Source organism: Emydura macquarii, unplaced genomic scaffold (genome assembly GCF_026122565.2).
Source record: "Emydura macquarii macquarii isolate MOO-44397 ecotype Brisbane River unplaced genomic scaffold, CSIRO-AGI_Emac_v2 contig_320, whole genome shotgun sequence".
NCBI lineage: Eukaryota > Metazoa > Chordata > Testudines > Chelidae > Emydura > Emydura macquarii.
This window is the reverse complement of record NW_027130457.1, coordinates 11,599,707-11,617,546: the sequence shown is the minus strand read 5'-3', so window position 1 is coordinate 11,617,546 and position 17,840 is coordinate 11,599,707. Positions and strand designations below refer to the sequence as shown.

Here is a 17,840-nt window from a genome sequence, read left to right as displayed (position 1 = left end):
GAGCAAATTCATAATGAGAGAGCAAATATGTGGGACATACCTCGAATTGATGACATGCAAAAACAAAGACATGCAAAAAGCAAAGTAAAGTTCTTGTGCATCCTGGATTTAACTAAGGAGTACTGGCAAATCCTTCTTGACAATGAAACACAGAAAAAGTCTGTCTTCATTACTGACTCAGGACTTTTTGAGTTCAAAGTGTTCCCATTTGGGTTAAGTAATGCAGGAGCCACATTTCAGAGGCTCATTAACCAGGTGTTAGCTGAGTCTCCCACTCAAGGCAGGTGGTAGCGAGGTTCCTCATGTCAAAATGTTGACAAAAAATTTTGGTTAACAGTTTTTGCTGTTTTTCAATCTGTTTATAGGGTGGTCATAAGTTTTTGAAAATCTGAAATCTTGACCAAACGTATTTGCAAAAGCCACTGACATTTTTGTGATAAATTATCTGCATTTTTTTTACCAGCTCTACTACACAGGGCCAAAATGAATGGGGAAAAACCCAGCCTGATGGCAGGGTGCATTACACAGCAGTTCAGTCAGAGAAGAATTGTGTAAATGAGCTCTTTGCACTGTAATTCTCTTTCCTCGGGCAGGTCCTATGGAGCTCTGCAAACACACAGAAATTGGTGCAACCCAAGAGCTTGAATGAGGTCTGGGTGTGAGCCTTTTGGGGTGAAAGGGATATGTCCAGGGCCCTTTAAATTAAAAAAAACTAGATAGTTAGGGAGGCCTTTCCCACCTTATCATTTTGGTAGGGCAGTTCTGTGGGAGGTGATTCCTGTCTCATTCACCATGTCTACATCACTGTTAAGGCCTCCTTCTTTTCTTCTCCCACTGAGATTCAGGAACATTTAGCCTAATGAGCCCAGTGTATTTTGGCTGCATGAGTCTCTACATTTCTGCCCTTGTTCACCAAAATCAGTTATCCACCAAGGAATAACCTATCCTATGAATAGGTTACAATGAGCATAATTTGTTCTAATGAGATTATTGTGGTTGTTTGGTAGGAAAATATATGAGACTCCATGATGGGAAAGAAACAGTCCTGAGTAGGAAACCTGGCAATATGCAATTGCTTAAGGAATGTATGCCATCAAAATAGCTAGGGAGAAGAATCTATGGCTATGTAGCCCAAGAGATGTTCACCCCATCAATAGGCCAGCAGCCACAGAGATAATTTGATGCATAGAGCTCTAATAAATTAGAAAAAAGCATTGCAGTGTTCCTTTAAAATCACAAAAGACGGGGAAATTTCATACTTACTAATTCCCTCATTTTATTTAGTCCAATTATTGTCCCAAATAACATGTGGTATCTAAACATCACATAAACTGATGCCTGTAATACCTAGGAATTAGAAACAGGGAGGCAAAATATAATTCTGGAATACCTGACTTTTGTGAGTTAGACATTTTCATGGTGAATTTTTATTTACTGTTTATAAATTGAAAAAGAAAGTGAATCAATGTGTTTGGCACCTTGGGGTATTTGCACGATAAGATTCTTCATAAATAAGTTTGAATTATAACTTTGTGAATCCTGACACATAATATTAAGGTGGCATTTTCAACTGAACCACACGAAATGGATATTAATATGTTCTTGGAGTTCACTTTAATAATTACCTCTTATTTTTCATTTTAAAACATTTATGATAGCTAAGGTAGTTAATAAGTTTTTATATAAATGCTAAAGGAAACTTCAACACTTGGTGAAAATGATGAATCCTGGGGTACTGATTCATGTGACTTGAAAAGGCCATCCATTTCCTGATTCACCTTCATATTTTCTAGGAAAAAGCAATATTTTGGAATCAGTCTCGTCAATCAAATTATTTTTGTGTGTGTATTTCTCTTTCATTTCAGCCACTTTCCTGAACTGACGTCTTAGAGCTGAAGAACAAAGTTGGGGTGAGAATAAACAATGTCTTGAAGAAATACAGCTACTGAACTTTTATTATGAATGGCAATAAAAGAAAAGGATTATATTTGTGCTCTCTAAAAAAAAAAGTGAGAAGATTTGTTTAAATTATGAAAAGTCGGAGACCTGAGACATTGTCTTATTACATTTATTCATAGATTCTAAGGCCAGATGGGACCATTGTGATCATCTAGTCTGACCTCCTATATAACACAGGTCATAGAATTTTCCCCAGTATAATTGCTAGAACATAGCTTTTAGAAAAATAGCCAATCTTGATTTAAAAATTGTCTGTGATAGATTTAAATCTATTATTATTTAGATTTAAATCTAAGATAGATTTTTTAAAATTTAAAAATAAAAGGTTTTGGATGCATTTCTTGGGTGCCTCTGCACTATCCCATTCTATCTTGCAGAATATATTAATTTTTTAAAAAAGCCTACCTGTGTAGGGCTAGATTCTGTCACACTTGTCTACGTCAGAAAGTCACACCAATTTAAATTGACTGGACACTCTTATTTTGGTGTCAGAGTGGCTTATTTCAGTTTAGTTTATATGTACTGCAAATTGATTTAAAGTAAACAAAAAACAAACAAAACAAAAAAACCAATCTGACGTGTCCACACAAGAGTTTGCACCAGTTTAATTAAATTGGTGTAAATTCAGACCTTAAATTACAACAGTGCAGTTTACTCTTGTAGACAAGACCGCATTCACATTCAGTAATACTGTACTTCAATCTGTAAGTAATCCTATTGAAGAAAATGAGACTGTAAAGTACTTCTTAAAGTAAAGGAAGGCAGAACCTGGTCTTTTAAGTTTATGGGGGTTATGTCAAACTGCATCTTTTCTCTTACTAGATCTTCCTTCTCCATTCAGGTGGCCTAATGATGGCAGTATAAAATTATTTAACTGTTTTTTTCCTAGGTTCCTGCCACACATTCTTCAATTTCTTGATAATATAAAATCTAGGTATTATATTATATTTTTTTTTAAACTGATTATGTTAGTCCTGGACATGTGAACAAAATTATGCCTTACATTTTTGACCACTTTATTTTCTCTTGTGATGTTTATAAATAATACTTTATACTTCTATAGAAACTTCCAAGCTATACAGCTCAAAGAGCTTTAAAAACATTTAGGAATGTATTTATTTTATTTATTTTTATTTTTTATTTATTTTTTTTTTTAAAGATTCAGACACTGAAAATTCATCAGTTCCAAGCTTAAGTGTTCTGACAAGCCATTAAAAAACACAGTGCATTACAAACAGAGAAATAGCAGTGGAAGGATATGTACCCCATTTCTTTCCATCTGTAACAGGACAGTCCTGCAAAGTATTATGCACCCTGTGTGACACTCGTGCCCTGTCCCTGCCTGCCTGCATCTACGGTAAAATGTCAAACACATATGAAAGTGACACCTTCCCCTACTAAATAGCTTCTGGCAAAGGAAGGTGCACTGGGCTAGGATACTGAAGATCATAGGTATTGGCCTCACTTCTTCTACCAACTGCTATTAATATATCTGTGTAGTTCACATCTCATGTTACAGTCCAAGGCTTCATACCTCTCCCATTTAGTAGATGAGTTCCATTTTCCGATTTTACAAACAAAATAACTGAGAGATTGCATGAAGTTACCTCAGGCAGAATTGAGAATAGAATCCAGATCTATAATATAACTGAGCTACACCACATTTCTGAATGAATGTGTCAAATCTTTGTGCTTGCTTATCTTGTCTATAAACACTGCTCTAGCCAATAGGCTGCACTGTGCTCCTAGAACCAGGAACAGAACTCAGGAATTCCAATATGCAGTATTCCACTGCTGTTTCACAAACAGTTGTATAATTCACTTGCAAAGTATATCATATCTCCCATTAAGGGCTGTTGCACATATAGGTTTACAGCCTCTTTCTGTTACCAGTTGATCTCTCAGCTGAACTAGAAGAGATCTGTGCTGAGACTCTGAAAGTGCTGGGTGCAAACGCTGCTGGCTCTCATGGTAAAAACTGAATGTTATTATGTAATTCAAAGCTGTATCATTACAAGGAGATAGAATTAAAATTAATTGGGTAACCCTCATTCTAGCATTACCTAACTTGGGAGTGTTTGATTTTGCATCTATAATGTTCTTTTAAAGGTGGGTGGTTTTTGGTATTTTTAATGGTTATAGAAATAGATTAGATATAGATATATATCTCCTTCTTAGATTAGTGTGAGGAACCTGGAATAATTGTAATTGCTGAAGTGATTTTATATTGAAAAATGTTGTATATAGAATATTATTTGGCTATTATATTAATTATATTGCTGTATTTTATTGTATTTTGATTAACAAAAACTATCCTTTAAGAACATGGTGGGGAACTTGATAGTACACTTTGTTTGCTGGATGTTTAGAGCAGTGTGTAGAAAATTTTATGTGACTGGCCAGAGAGTGGAAAACCCTTCCTGATTAAGTTCCTAAAAAGCCAGAATTTGATTTAATAAGCCCATCTTTCCAGAAAGCAATATTCATTCTTAAAGGTATAATATAAGCACACACTGGGGGGCTGTATGCATGATGGCATTGCTACTGACCTAGAATTTTACATGTTTGACTCCAGACCAGCTCACTAGAAAGTAGCAATTGTTTCTATCTAATCAAACTTTGGTGGCCCCTTGTGACAGGACAAAGTCCTGCTCTTGTCTTCTCTTCTGTCTACACAGACTATTCTGAGACCTTCAGTTGTTATTATACATCACGGCGTAGTTTATTTACCTAGTCTTCCCACTACCTTTACTCACCCATACAACACATTGTGTACAGCATCTGTGGCTCCTCAGTCCTCTGCCAGGGAGTGGAGATGGAAGCAATCTATCCACACAGAGATCCTTCTTGGTCCTGGCTCTACTAGCCTATCTCTCTCCTCCTAACACTTCCTTCCCTGCGCTTCCTTCTACCCTGTGTGTTAATAGGCTAATTAGCTCTTTAATCTTCCCCAGTCCATTCTAATCTGCTAATTAGGCAGTCAGCTCCACCCCAGGGGAGTTAATGGTATTTAAGTAATTGGAGTGCTGGCTCATCTGCTGATTCCCACCCCTGTATGAGAAAAGTTTGGGCGAGTCTCAGGTCCAGCTTCACCATTATGAAGTTCATATTTATTCTACAGGGACTATTGCAACATAGTTACAGTGCTGTAGCTACTGCCCGGATAACCCTGAAGCGTAGACACAGTCTACAGTGAGAAAAGGGGTTTTTCTGACACTGTAGAAACTCCACATTGCTAAGCAATGGTAAAGATTGATGAAAGAATTCTATAATATGGGTTAGGCTGGCATAACTACAGCACTTTTTTGGATTTTTCACACCCCTGAGTACCATAGCTGTGTCAACCTAAAGTTTACGTGTAGATCAGCCAAAATCACCACCATTATTTGCACTAAATGGCAGAGTATTGGCAAAGAGACCAAGAATTGCATAGGCCATGGAGACTGAGCCACCCGCATTATTTCTAAAGGAAGTACCCACCACAGATCCTGGGTAAGGCATGCTAGTGGAACAGAAAGTGTGGGAGATTGCCCTGATGATATCCTATAGTTAAACAGAGAATTTTGTTCACTTGGGTTGTCACATCTGATGCCTTTCACCAACACTTAATCTACACAAGTTTTAAAAGGTTGACGCTTATGGGTATGTGCAAACTGTTTTAAAAAATGCAGGTTAGCTAATTAACTAATTTACAGAGAACATCACATATGGAGCTGTAAAAAATCTGTCAGCTAGGAACAGCTTGGGGGTTGAGAAGAGTCTAGGTAGAAGCTCTACATTGTAGCAGAGAGAGTAACATGCAGGTGCTTTAGGGATAATGCTATTTTCCTTATTCTAATAATGTTCTTTGTTCATGTAGAAGAAAGTGACTAATTCTCTGACTCTATAATTGTCACATAACAAGCAGAAAAACAATCTGTTACCCCTAAAGTCCCCCACAACAAAACAGTCAACAAAAACATAACATAATATAAAAAACCTCAACTCCAGCACAAACCCTCAAACGCCTGCTTTCCTCCTTAAAAGTTGGTGCAAATAGATAGGCCATGCAGCCTTCCCTGAAGCGAAAAATATAGCACTGTTTTGGACCAAAGGTGATTATGAATTCCAAAGTTGAGGACCCCATTGAGAAAAACCTTCCAGCAGTCTCTCGCTCTTTTAAACTGAGCACCTTCACTTATTGCAATTGCAGTTGTAAGGCACAGGAGAGAAACGGTCTCTCAGGTACACAGAAACAAAGCCATTTAGGGCTTCACAGCTCAAAACAAATACTTTTAACTCCTGCAGCAGGCCAACAAGCAGCCAGTGCAGATCACGGACCACTGGAGTCAGATGCTGGTTGGTGGTGGGATAAACCACTCAACATTAATTCTACCACATTTTGCACTGGCTTCAATTTCCAAATGGATTTTAGGCATTGCCCATGTGGAACACACTATACTGTCCCCAGTTCAACGTGATAACATCATGGATTTTGGCAGTGAGATCGGCATCAGATAGAAAAGGTCACAATCACCTGACCAGACACACATGGAAAAATAGAGTCCTGGTCATAGGTAGGTGAATATTAATATCTCCATTTTACAGACAGTAAAGAGAAGATGGGGAGAGAGAAAAAATTGTAGTGGCTGTCAGATCAATTAACAGATTAAACCTATTAAATAGATTAACCTTATCTGCAAAAAAATCTAATGAAATTGCTAAGTAAAGAGGTACAACTGTCAATGGGAGAGGTTTTCCATAGATCAAGCTCATGCTTCTAAGCAACATGAAAGATGCTATCACCAGTAGTGATTATTATTATAGAGAAAGCTCACTATCATTTATCAAAAATATGTTACAATATAAATCTTATAAATAAAATAGAAAATGGTACAAAAAAATTCAAACCTAAATTTTTTTAATGCTAGCACTGGATTTTCGTGACAGTTTACTTTTCTTGAATTTACTAGTAAAATGCAAGTTTATGCTCAATGAATATTTGAATTCAATATCTCTAATGACAATATCACAAAACAATGATTTATTAGCCTAACAAAATGCAGTGGAGGAGCAGGGGAAAAACATTTTAAAAAATGCTTATCAACTTATGTCATCTGTGAACATGTGAATGCTTCACCCCATTTCACTTTCTTCAGATTTGTGAAGCACGGGTGTGAAGGGGAGGGCAATTTTTACATGAGTGCCTAAAGTTAGACACATACAACCATATCTAGGCACCTAAAAAAGTGTCTGGGATTCAGAGGTACTCAGCACACACAACTCTATTCTTCTGTGAATGGGAGCTGCTGAGGGCCCAGCACCTCTGAATATCAGGCATTTTGCTTAGGTACCTAATTGTGGATTCAAGTATCTAACCCTGGGCACTCTTGTTTGAAAATTCTGGCACATGTGTGTTAACCATTGTTTTCTAAGCTATTCACACTAATAGTTCTTTGAAAAAAACAGAACTGATTCTCTGTTCTTTGAAGCAGAAGTAAGTGCAAACTGGAAGAAGAATGTTCTGTGATTTTAATGTTTACTTTAGTACATTATTGTGTCTAAACGATAATCTGAACTGACAAAACTCTGTTGACAGTTTAATTTTTTTCATAGCAGCTGAACAAATGAGAAGACTAATGTATCTTTCAAACATTTTTATTCAAAATGTATTGGCTGACACTTCCAGGGTCAGCAGGCAGATGGTGTTGTAGTAGAGAATACATAAAAGATGATTACCAGAAAGACCTGCTAATTTCATAGGATCTTTTTTAAATCAATGGCTAAGCTCCCATTGACTTCATTGGGAGCAGGAACACGTCATATGTATTCTGTTTCTAGATTGAGTTTATCACAGGATTTTAGGGCATTAGCTCCCTAAATGTCATTGAACTTCAATGGGATTTGGACACCAACACCCTTAGTCTCATTTGAAAATGCCATCTATAGGCCTTGTGTACACAACACAGTTTTGTCAACAAAAGCTGACTTTTGTTGACAAAACAGTGGAGATGTACACTCTACAGTGCTCCTCCTACCAGTTAAACTCTCCTTCTATGCCAACATAATAAAACCACCTCAACAAGAGGCATAGAGCTTTTCGCTAAAAATGTTGAAGTGACACAGTGTCAGTGTATACACTGCGCTTGATTAAATGGCCTCCAGGAGGTGTCCCAGAATGCCCATCATGACTGCTCTGGTCAGCAGTTTGAACTCCACTGCCCTGCAGGCAGGTTCACAGGCAATCACACTTTCTCCTTTAAAGGCCTCTGAATTTTTTAAATTCCTCTTCCTGTTTGCTCAGCGTGGACAGCTCACACAGCATCTTCCAAGTTGACCTTGCTGGCTCCCTGCAGCAAACATGCTCCCATTTGGAGTACACCAGAGCTGTTGGAGAGGAGGCTGTGCAATCCCAGCTCTGCTTCAACCATAGAAACTTTGATACCTATAGGCATATTGCTCGTGGCATGTTGCAAGAGGGGCACGAAGGAGACATGTATCAGTGCTGTGCTAAGATCAAGGAGCTGAGGCAGTTGTACCAGAAGGCAAGGAAGGCAAACCATTGCTCTGGTGTGGTGCCAAAGACCTGTTGCTTCTACAAGAAGCTGGATGCCATCCTTGGCGGCGACCGCACCTCCGCCCCCAAGAAGCCTATGGATACTTAGGTGGGGCTGGAGGAAGTGGCCTGTGGAGTCAACCCCAAGGAAGACGTGATGGATGAGGAAGTGGAGTTGGAGGAGGATGTGGGGCAGGCAACAGGGTTGTCTGGTAGCATGGCAATCTATGACCTCTTTTTGACTCCGGAGGAGTCTAGCCAGTCACAGCACTCTAGCTCTAGCGCTGACGTAAGAGAGGGGACCTCCGGTAAGTACTTATTTTGATTTGATACTGCACAGTGCCATGTGAACTGTCCTTTATTTTGTTATATCTTAGAAGTAGGATAAGGGATAGAAATTAACAAGACTAGCACTGTTTCAGTCTGTTTCCCATTCCCTATGCAGCTACACAGTGGGGGCCCTGTAGAAAAGTTTGTTAATGAGATTTCCTTCATAGAGATCTCTAGGAAACTTCCCTGGAGGTAGTTTGCAATCCTCTGCTGAAGGTTCCTTGGCAGAGCTGCTTTGTTTTTTCTCCTGCTGTAGGAAACTTTGCCATGCCAATTGGCAATTATTTCTGCAGGAACCAAAGCGGCACACAGGAGAGCAGCATATGGACCTGATCTGAAGCCACATGCATGTAGGAGATACAGTCTTGCATCCTCAGTTACCTTCAGGAGTGAGATATCGGTCCCAGGCTGGAGGATCCCAGTATGTGTATTGAGGAACTATAAGCTGCTTGTGCCATCTGTTAGGGTAAGATACTGCTTGATTCAAATCTTGCTTAGTCTGTTTAAATTAGAATTAGAATGTGAATTTATTTTTGTTTCTTTGGTAACCAGCTTTGATCTCTATGCCTGCTACTTATAATTACTTAAAATCTATTTGTCTAGTAGTTAATTAATCTGTTTTATATTTTACCTAAAACAGTGTGCTTTTGGTTGAAGTGCTTGGGAAATCTCAACTCAGGTTACAAAGGCTGGTGCATGTCCACTTTCCTATGAAGAAATGGCGAACTTATTAATGAGCTTTCACTGCTCAGGTTTCTGACCAGTCTAAGATGGTATAGTTCTCAGGAGTAGGACTGGAGCTAGGGGGAATTGGCTAAAGCCTCTCTATTGGCAGTTCATGAGTGGTTGGGAGATCATTCATGTAACTCAGTTGAGTAAGTGCCTGCCTGTGAATGGCTGTGTGAGTACAGTGCTTGTCAGAGGCTTGTAGCTTAACATTAGCATTACAAAGTGAGAAACATACCAGGTTGGTAGGTTTGGAGGGCTTAGTGGTCCGACAGGCCAGGGGGCAGCCCAGATACCCTGTCACACCCTCCCCAAACTCCCACTCCCCTATTCCTTGCAAGTTCCCAGCCCATCGCAGTGCCCCTTTATTCCACCCCTAGCGACAGGTTTCAAAATGACAGATGTACTTACACACAGCTGTGAGAGCCTCAATTCAGAGAGTGCTCCTCAGTGTCAGGCCGCTTGTCAGAAATTGAGATCTGTGTATTGCTGTGTAATAAAAATTTACTCTTACAAATAAAATGAATCTTTATTTGTGTCCTACACACGATGGTTGCTGCTGAAATTCATACACAATGGCAATTGGCACATTTGCAGATTAGAATTAATGCTCAGGCAGCAATCATTACAAGGATCATTCAAGGCAGCAAGTAAACAATGCTTGGCTGAATGCATTACAGAAACACATATTACTTGACATCATTGTCAAAATGCTCCTTCAAAGCCTCCCTGATTCTAATAGCCCACTGTTAAGCCCCCCTAATAGCTGTGGTATCTGGCTGCTCAAAATCAGCTGCCAGATGATCTGTCTCAGTGCTCTCCACCCCTGTGGAAATTTTTCCCCTTATTCATAAATGTTATGCACAGCACAACAGACCATAACCATGGGAATATTTTCCTCATTGAGATCTAACCTGCTAAAAAGGCAGTGGTAGTGACCCTTTAATCTGCCAAATGCACTTTCAATGGTCATTCTGCACCTGCTCAGCCTGTTGTTGAAGTGCTCCTTGCTGCTATCAAGGTTTCCGATGTAAGGCTTCATGAGCCATGGGAGTAAAGGGTAGGCTTTGTCTCCCAGGATCACCATGGGCATTTCCACATCCCCTATTGGAATCTTCTGGTCTGGAAAGAGAGTCCTTGCTTGCAGCTTTCTATACAGGCCAGTGTTCCTGAAGATGTGTGCATCATGCACGTTCCCTGACCATCCTGTGTTGATGTCAGCGAAATGATCCCAGTGATCCACCAGCACCTTCAATACTATAGAGAATTAGCCTTTTTTATTGATGTACTCCATCGCAAGATGGTCTGGGGACAAAATTGGGATATGCATGACATCTATCGCCCCAACACAGTTTGGGAATTCCACTGCCACAAAGCCATCTTCCATTTCTGCACATTACCTAGACTCACAGTTCTTTGTAGCAGGATGTAGTTAATGGCTCTGCACACTTGCATGACTGCAACCTCCACGGTGGACTTCCCAACTCCAAAGTGAGTCGCGACTGACTGTAGCAATCTGGAGTTGTCAGCTACCACACAGTGATCACCACTCACTTCTCCACCATGAGGGAAGTTCTCATTTTGGTGTCCTTGTGCTGCAGGGCAGGGTGAGCTCTGCACACATTTCCAGGAAGGTGGCTTTGTGCATCTGAAAATTCTGAATCCATTGCTCGGCATCCCAGACCTGTATAATGATGTGATCCCACCACTCAGTGTTTGTTTCCCAAGCCCAATAGTGAAAGTCCACCATGTGCCGATGCTCCATGGATGCAATCTGGAATTGTTTCTTTCCATAGCACACAGAAGGGCAGGCACCATGGATTCTTTTTCAGATTTGCAGCTCATGAAATATTGCAGGATCCGCCGTGTTGAGTTTATAATGCTTATCACAAAGATGGCAGGTACACAGTGTACAGGCCTGTTGAAAAACAGCACAAAATGTACTCGGAAGCCCATTGAATGATGGGACAGAGAAAACTGCATCATGGGATGGTGAGCCCGCACCCATGATGCACTGCAATCCATTCCCAGAACTCCTAGCAGCAGAAGGTAGTGAGTTGCACAGCTCTTTCTGTCGATGCTAGAGCACCAACTGTGGATACGCTCCACTGACACAAGGAGCACTGTGTGAACATGCACAAGCAATGTAGTTATATCAGTTTATGAAACTTTCATCGACTTAACTCTGTAGTGTAGACATGGCCTTACTCTGTATGGGAAAGTTGCCTATCTGCCTAGATGCTTCCAGGATTCTAGAGAGACAAGGTGGGTAAGGTAATATCTTTTATTGGACCAACTTCTGTTGATGAGAGAAACAAGCTTTTGAGTCACATAGAATTCTTCTTCAGGTCTGGGAAAGGAACTCCCAGTGTGACAGCTAAATGCAAGGTAGAACAGATTGCTTAGCATAACTAGGGTTAGCATAACACATATTCTACTGAACCATTCAAGGTAGAGTGGCCTTTAACACCTCTGCAGTCATAGGACAAAAAAGAGGAGATAGTGGGCTACAGATGGTTGTAATAAACCATAAATGCAGTGTCTCTGTTCAGTCCATGATTTTTAATGTCTATCAGAGTTACGAATTAAAGCTCCCAGGCTTGTGTTTTGAAAATGTTTTGCAGGTTTCTTTTGAGGATGAGATCTGATAGGTCAGATATAGAGTGATTGCTTTGTGAAAAGCATTCACCCACAGATGATAGGGTGTTTTTGTCTTTTTATCATTTTCCTGTGTGAGTTCATTCAAAAGCTTAGTGATTGTCTGGTTTCACCCATGTAGTTGCTAGTGGGGCATTTGGTGCATGAGGTACGCTATATGTTGTGATAGGCATGTGTAGGATCGATGGATCGTGAAAGGTGTATTGTGGGAGGTATCGATCATCATAGTAGTGGAGATATGTCTGCAGGTTTTGCATCTGTTGTTTTGGCAGGATCTGGGGCCGCTTTGACTTGGTGTGTTCTGGTCTGTGGGGAGCTTGCTTCTAATGATGAGCTTGGAGGGGTTGTGGGGTTGTTTGAAGCCAGAACTAGGGGTTCAGGAAAGATTTCTATCAGGATTGGGTCCCTATCGAGTATGGATTGGAGTTGTTTGATGATATTCTTTACTTGAACACTTTGCAACAGTGGAAATTCAGTCCCTGGAGTCTAGTGAACAATATAACAATATTTAAGGTTTATATTGTCTTATATTGTGTTTTCATTTGTAGACCTCATATCTTACAATCACTAACTCTTTGAGGCAGAGATTGTATCTTTGTATGTGTTTGTACAGCAGCTAGCACAATGGGGCTCTACTGCTTCTGAATCTGACTGCTGCCTTTGGTGCTATGGCAATCTAAATACAATTAAAATAGTGTTTATATGCTGTAGAGATACACACTCTGATTTTCTGGGACTGCCATTAAAAAAAAGACCTCCACAAACATGATGCTGAAAAAATTCAGAGGTGCTCAGATATTATGAAGATGGAGTTCTTAAATAGATAGAACATCCAGAATTTAAGGTTGGAGTGCTTCACCATATCTAATTAAAATGTCATTAAGGATACATTCAATTTCCCAGAAATTAATTACCTGAGAAACATAAGCCATGTTCTTTATTTTCTCCCTCTCTCCTTTCTCTTTCTCTTCCCCCCCTTGCAACAAAAATTAAAGCATTAAAGAAATCAACAGGTCCTAGTGATTTTTTTTCAATATGATTATAAATTAAAGCAAATTCTGTGACATAATCTGTTATGTTACAGCAATCACTCAGCCCCTGTACAGCTAGATTTGATAATACCAAGCACTACTTATTATAAAATCAATACTGCTAGCCTCCAGGAAGAGTAAATGAAGGCTGATTGATGACTAGTGAGCTCTAGCCAATTTGAGTAATCAGAAACCAATAGAAAACGTTTTGATTTGCCAGTGGCATTAAAAGTTTGATGCCAAAACAGATGTAGAAGCCAAATGACTATCCCTCATTTCATTCTAAAAGAATCCCAGGTCTTTTGCCTCTAACTGTTAATTATTTCAGTACACCAGAGAAAGAGTGTATTGCTATGTAAATTTTTTATTTTAAATATTTTCTAAAAGCAAGTAAAATCTGTTATTAGACACAATGGCTGGGATTTTCAAATGTGCTCAGTATAGGCCTAATTTTGCTCCCATTGACTTTAACAGAAGCAGAGTTAGGTCAGTGCTGAACACCTTTGAAAACCTCATCTGTTATCTATTTTATTGAAGTTAGTTCAGTTCAGGATGGGCTCATGGCAAAGCGGTATCCTGGGAATGGCAAAATTCTGTGCTGCCACCGCTAGCATTTATAGCCCACATTCCTCTAAATAGTCATTATTATTTTTATAATACTAGCAGTGTACCTGATACTTTACAGTCATGTAGGACAACGGTACATGTCTCAAAAGTCTTGTAGTCTTAACCATGCATCTCCCATTGATGATGTACCAGGAACTTTGACAGTGCAGTTACTCTAGAGCCACTTTCTGAAATAAATCAGCAGACAGACAACAGACTCCACGTTTTAAAGCAAAGGACTAGAGAACAACCTCCTACCCAGAAGTCCCTCATTTTATTAAGTTCCTCCTACAATATATCTTGGACCTCTCTGAGAACTGGAGAATCAAGAACTCTGTGAGTTCAACTTTACTCCATAATATAAATATGAGAGCAAAGAAGGAGTGCTGAAGACTGTTTACAGCAAGGGACCCTATACTGCAATTAACATGGAAGTGTTTACATGTCATTGCCAACAATCTTCTTCCATGTTTCACAGTCTTCACACAGTCTTGAGAACCAACCAGTGATTGCTGGCCAATGACTCGTGTGTTGTGTTTACTGTTCCTTGTGATATGACTCCTTGGGGCTTTGCACTATGAGAGAATGTATGTGTTCACATCTGCTTTAGGATTACACTACCTTCACCAATGTGGTAGCTATGTCTGGTCAGTCATTAGAATATGGTGAATATGTGGGAAAGAATAACAAAAGAATGAGAGATCATCAAATACTAAAAAAAGAAAATGAGGAAAAATAACAGGTGAGGATGTGAGGAGATTTGAAGGGGAAATAGATGCCTCCTGGCCTCTGCAATGAAATTATGAAGCTAAATCCCCTCTCTCAGTGTATAGGATGGAGTCAACCTCCCTGCTATGGCCTGATTAAGACCAAAAGCATGTGATTATGATCTTTTGTTGGCTTAATAAAAAGTATTACATTCTAAGCTAAACTTATGTCAGTGTTTCAGGTAAGAGCGAGAGTTATTTTAAGGTATATAATGCATAAAATAATAATAATAATAATTAATACAAAGGATGACATTGCAGGATCCTCAAAGTTGTAACAACACAGACTAAACATGGTAAATTTATAGTTAAGATTAAAATGTTGTAGATCATCTTCAAATACTGTGAAAATAGAGCACCCAACCATTTATTATCTAGGTCCTCAGTCCTGCAAAGACTTACATATGTGCTTAACTTTGCACAGTATGTGTAGAATCCATTGACGTGAGTGAGAACTACTCACAGACCAGTGGGTAAGTCTTTGCAGGACTGGGGCCTAAGTCCTTGTCTGCACTAGGACTTTTAGAAGACACTGGAGTAGCTACACTGATGGAGCTGCACCAGTGGGAACCCCAAATTGTAGATGCGCTGCACCAGAGTAATTTATGACTTGGATCAGTATAGCTTATCACAGTTCTTAACCATAGTTATTACTAGGTGAATATTTAAATAACCTTGAAGGAGAGAATTTAATGCTAAAGTCCATGTCTGCAAAACGGAAGCAAATTCTGGCAAGAAAATCTGACAACTACAAGATAATGTAGGGGCCAGGCATTTTTCTCCATATATCATTTTTATTTCTTATGTCAACCCAGTAAACAATATTCATAAAAATAAGTCACATATATATACAAAAATACAAATACCAGAAACCTTATCTGCTGTATGGGACTTATTACAGAGCCAACAAGAGGGAGTTATAGAACTGCAAAGAAGAAATACCACTTTCATGGGAAGACTACTGAATACATCAATCAATGTATGGTTTATATAATACACTACAGAAACTTTCACAAAGGAAAGGCTCATAATAAGTTATAAAAATGAGAGGGAAGTGCAATATTATTGGAAAAACATAAAAAGTCAGAAATCAAGTAAGAAAATGTCCTCCTTCATGAAAATCTCCTTCACTGGATCTGAGGCTACCCTCTTTCACAGATTTTTAAGGCCAGACAGGACCATTATAATTGTCTAGTCTGACCTGCATAAAACTTTACCTAGTAATTACTGCTTTGTGCCCAACAACGTGTGGTTGAACTAAAGCATATCTCTTATGAAGATATGAAAGCTCATTTTTTCATTCCCCTTGCACGGGTGCTAAGGGAAATGAATAAAAAAGAGTAGCTGCTTGGGAGATTGAGGAGGAGGGAATATGCACGTCAAAAGGTCAGGCTCCATAAATAGGGTCACAGGACTGAACTGAGCCCTAGGGGGATAGATTGCTTATACTAACTGAATTTACTTTGTTGTAAGCACTGCTCCTTGAAGAAAAGGCATTGCTGACTGCAATTTCGTTTGCTGAATTACTCCACCAACCTACAAAAGTTGTCATTTTAGAATACAGAAATATTTCTGCATCATCATCATCATCATCATCATCAAAGACACCCATGTGTGCAGGTCACAGTTCTTTAACATTTAAACAACTTCTTTATTTCTCTTCTTTGAAAATAAAGTGTTAAAGATGGTGAAGAGGTATTCTGTTCATTTTAATGAAATTTAATACATAAAGCAGTTATGGTGTGTTTAAAAGATAAGTATCACTTCCTCATATAAAAGGACTAATCATTAGGCTGGAACAAAAGCAATTAATATGCATATTAGTGATGCCATAAGTTCAACTCTATGACCCAGAATTTCAAAATATGCAAGGTAAATTTCTCATTTGCTCTCCTTCCCTAATCTCTTCATTTGACTCAGTGACCCCATCCAATTCCTTCCTATCTCCTGATTTCCCTTGTACCATTTCTCATTCCCCTCTCTTGCTTCTTATCCTCAATCTCATCCAGCTCTTTCCTCTCACAATGCTTTAATCTCTCCTATCTCAAAAAAAAAAAACAAAAAACACTCTTGTTCCCTCTTGCCCCTTCAACTAACATCCCACCTGCCTTCTCCCTTTCATCTCTAAACTCACTGAATATGCTGTCTATAATTGCTCTCTCAAGTTCCTCTCCTAGATCCACTCCAATCCAACTTCCACTCCTTGAATGCCAATGAAACCACTCTCACCAAAGTCTCTAATGATCTCATTCTAGTCCAATACTCAGATCCAGCACTCCATCATCACTGATCTGCCAACTATCTTGAATACCATCAAACTCTTCTTCTTCTTGAAATCTTGTCCTCTCTTGGCTTCCATGTTTCTGTTCTCTCTTATCTCTCTAATAGCAATTTCAGCATCTATTTTGGAGGATCCCCCTAATCCTCACTCCTATGTTCTGTGGGGTTTCAACAAGGCCCTGTTTTTGGTCCCTTTCTCTTCTCCCATTACACTGTATCTATGGGTAATCTCATCCACAGACACAAGTTCAACCACCATCTCTACTTTGGCAGCTCACATATCTACCCCTCTACTCCAAACCTGTCTCCCGCTGTCTAAATTAAAATCTTGGCCTGTCTTTCTGACATCTTGTGGATGTCTGGCCATCAGCTCAACCTCAACATGGCTCAGTCTTCCTTCTGCTACCTCCTTTCTTGATCACTGTGGACAGCACCACAGTCCTCCCTGTCACTCAGGCCTGTAACCTAGACATCATCTTCAACTTGGAACTCTCATGTCCTCATATCCAGGCTATGTCTAAATCTTGCTGATGAGGGGCCTTTAAAGTGAAGACAAGTAGCTTATATTTTATGTCATAGAGACTGGGGAGTCAGCAAAGGGATTCAAAGAGAGGGGTGACATGGTAGAAGCAATGGGCTGGGAAAATGATCTTTGCAGCAGCTGAATGGATATGAAGAAAGCAATATTGCATTTGTCAAGGCCAGAGAAAAGGATGTTGCAGTAATCAAGATGTGAGATGATGAGTGCCTGGAAGAGAGACTGAGCTGTGTGGATGGACTGGAAAGGCCATATATTATGCAGAAAGATGACATCTCATCTCAGAAGGAACTCCCTGCAAATATCCACAAAGCTACCTCATTATCCTCCTTTAAAATCCTCCTCAAAGCTCTCCCTTGTCATGACGCCTACAAAAAACTTGACATGTTAGGCTGCTGAAGTGCTGAGAC

At 39.5% G+C, this 17,840-nt stretch overlaps 1 long non-coding RNA gene and 1 other non-coding gene across 3 annotated transcripts in view; both read left to right on the top strand.

Moving 5' to 3' along the window:
- Positions 1-1,710: 1,710 nt before the first annotated feature.
- LOC137140995 (small nucleolar RNA SNORD123) lies at positions 1,711-1,779 on the top strand. Its single transcript, XR_010916522.1, has one exon. It is a non-coding gene; the product is annotated as a small nucleolar RNA SNORD123 (small nucleolar RNA).
- Positions 1,780-8,555: 6,776 nt separating this feature from the next.
- The window catches only part of LOC137167286 (uncharacterized), a 69,704-nt gene continuing 60,419 nt past the window's right edge, over positions 8,556-17,840 (top strand). For both annotated transcript variants that reach the window (XR_010924083.1, XR_010924086.1), the window contains exon 1: positions 8,556-9,290. This is a non-coding gene — a long non-coding RNA (uncharacterized lncRNA). The remainder of the gene's footprint in view (positions 9,291-17,840) is intronic.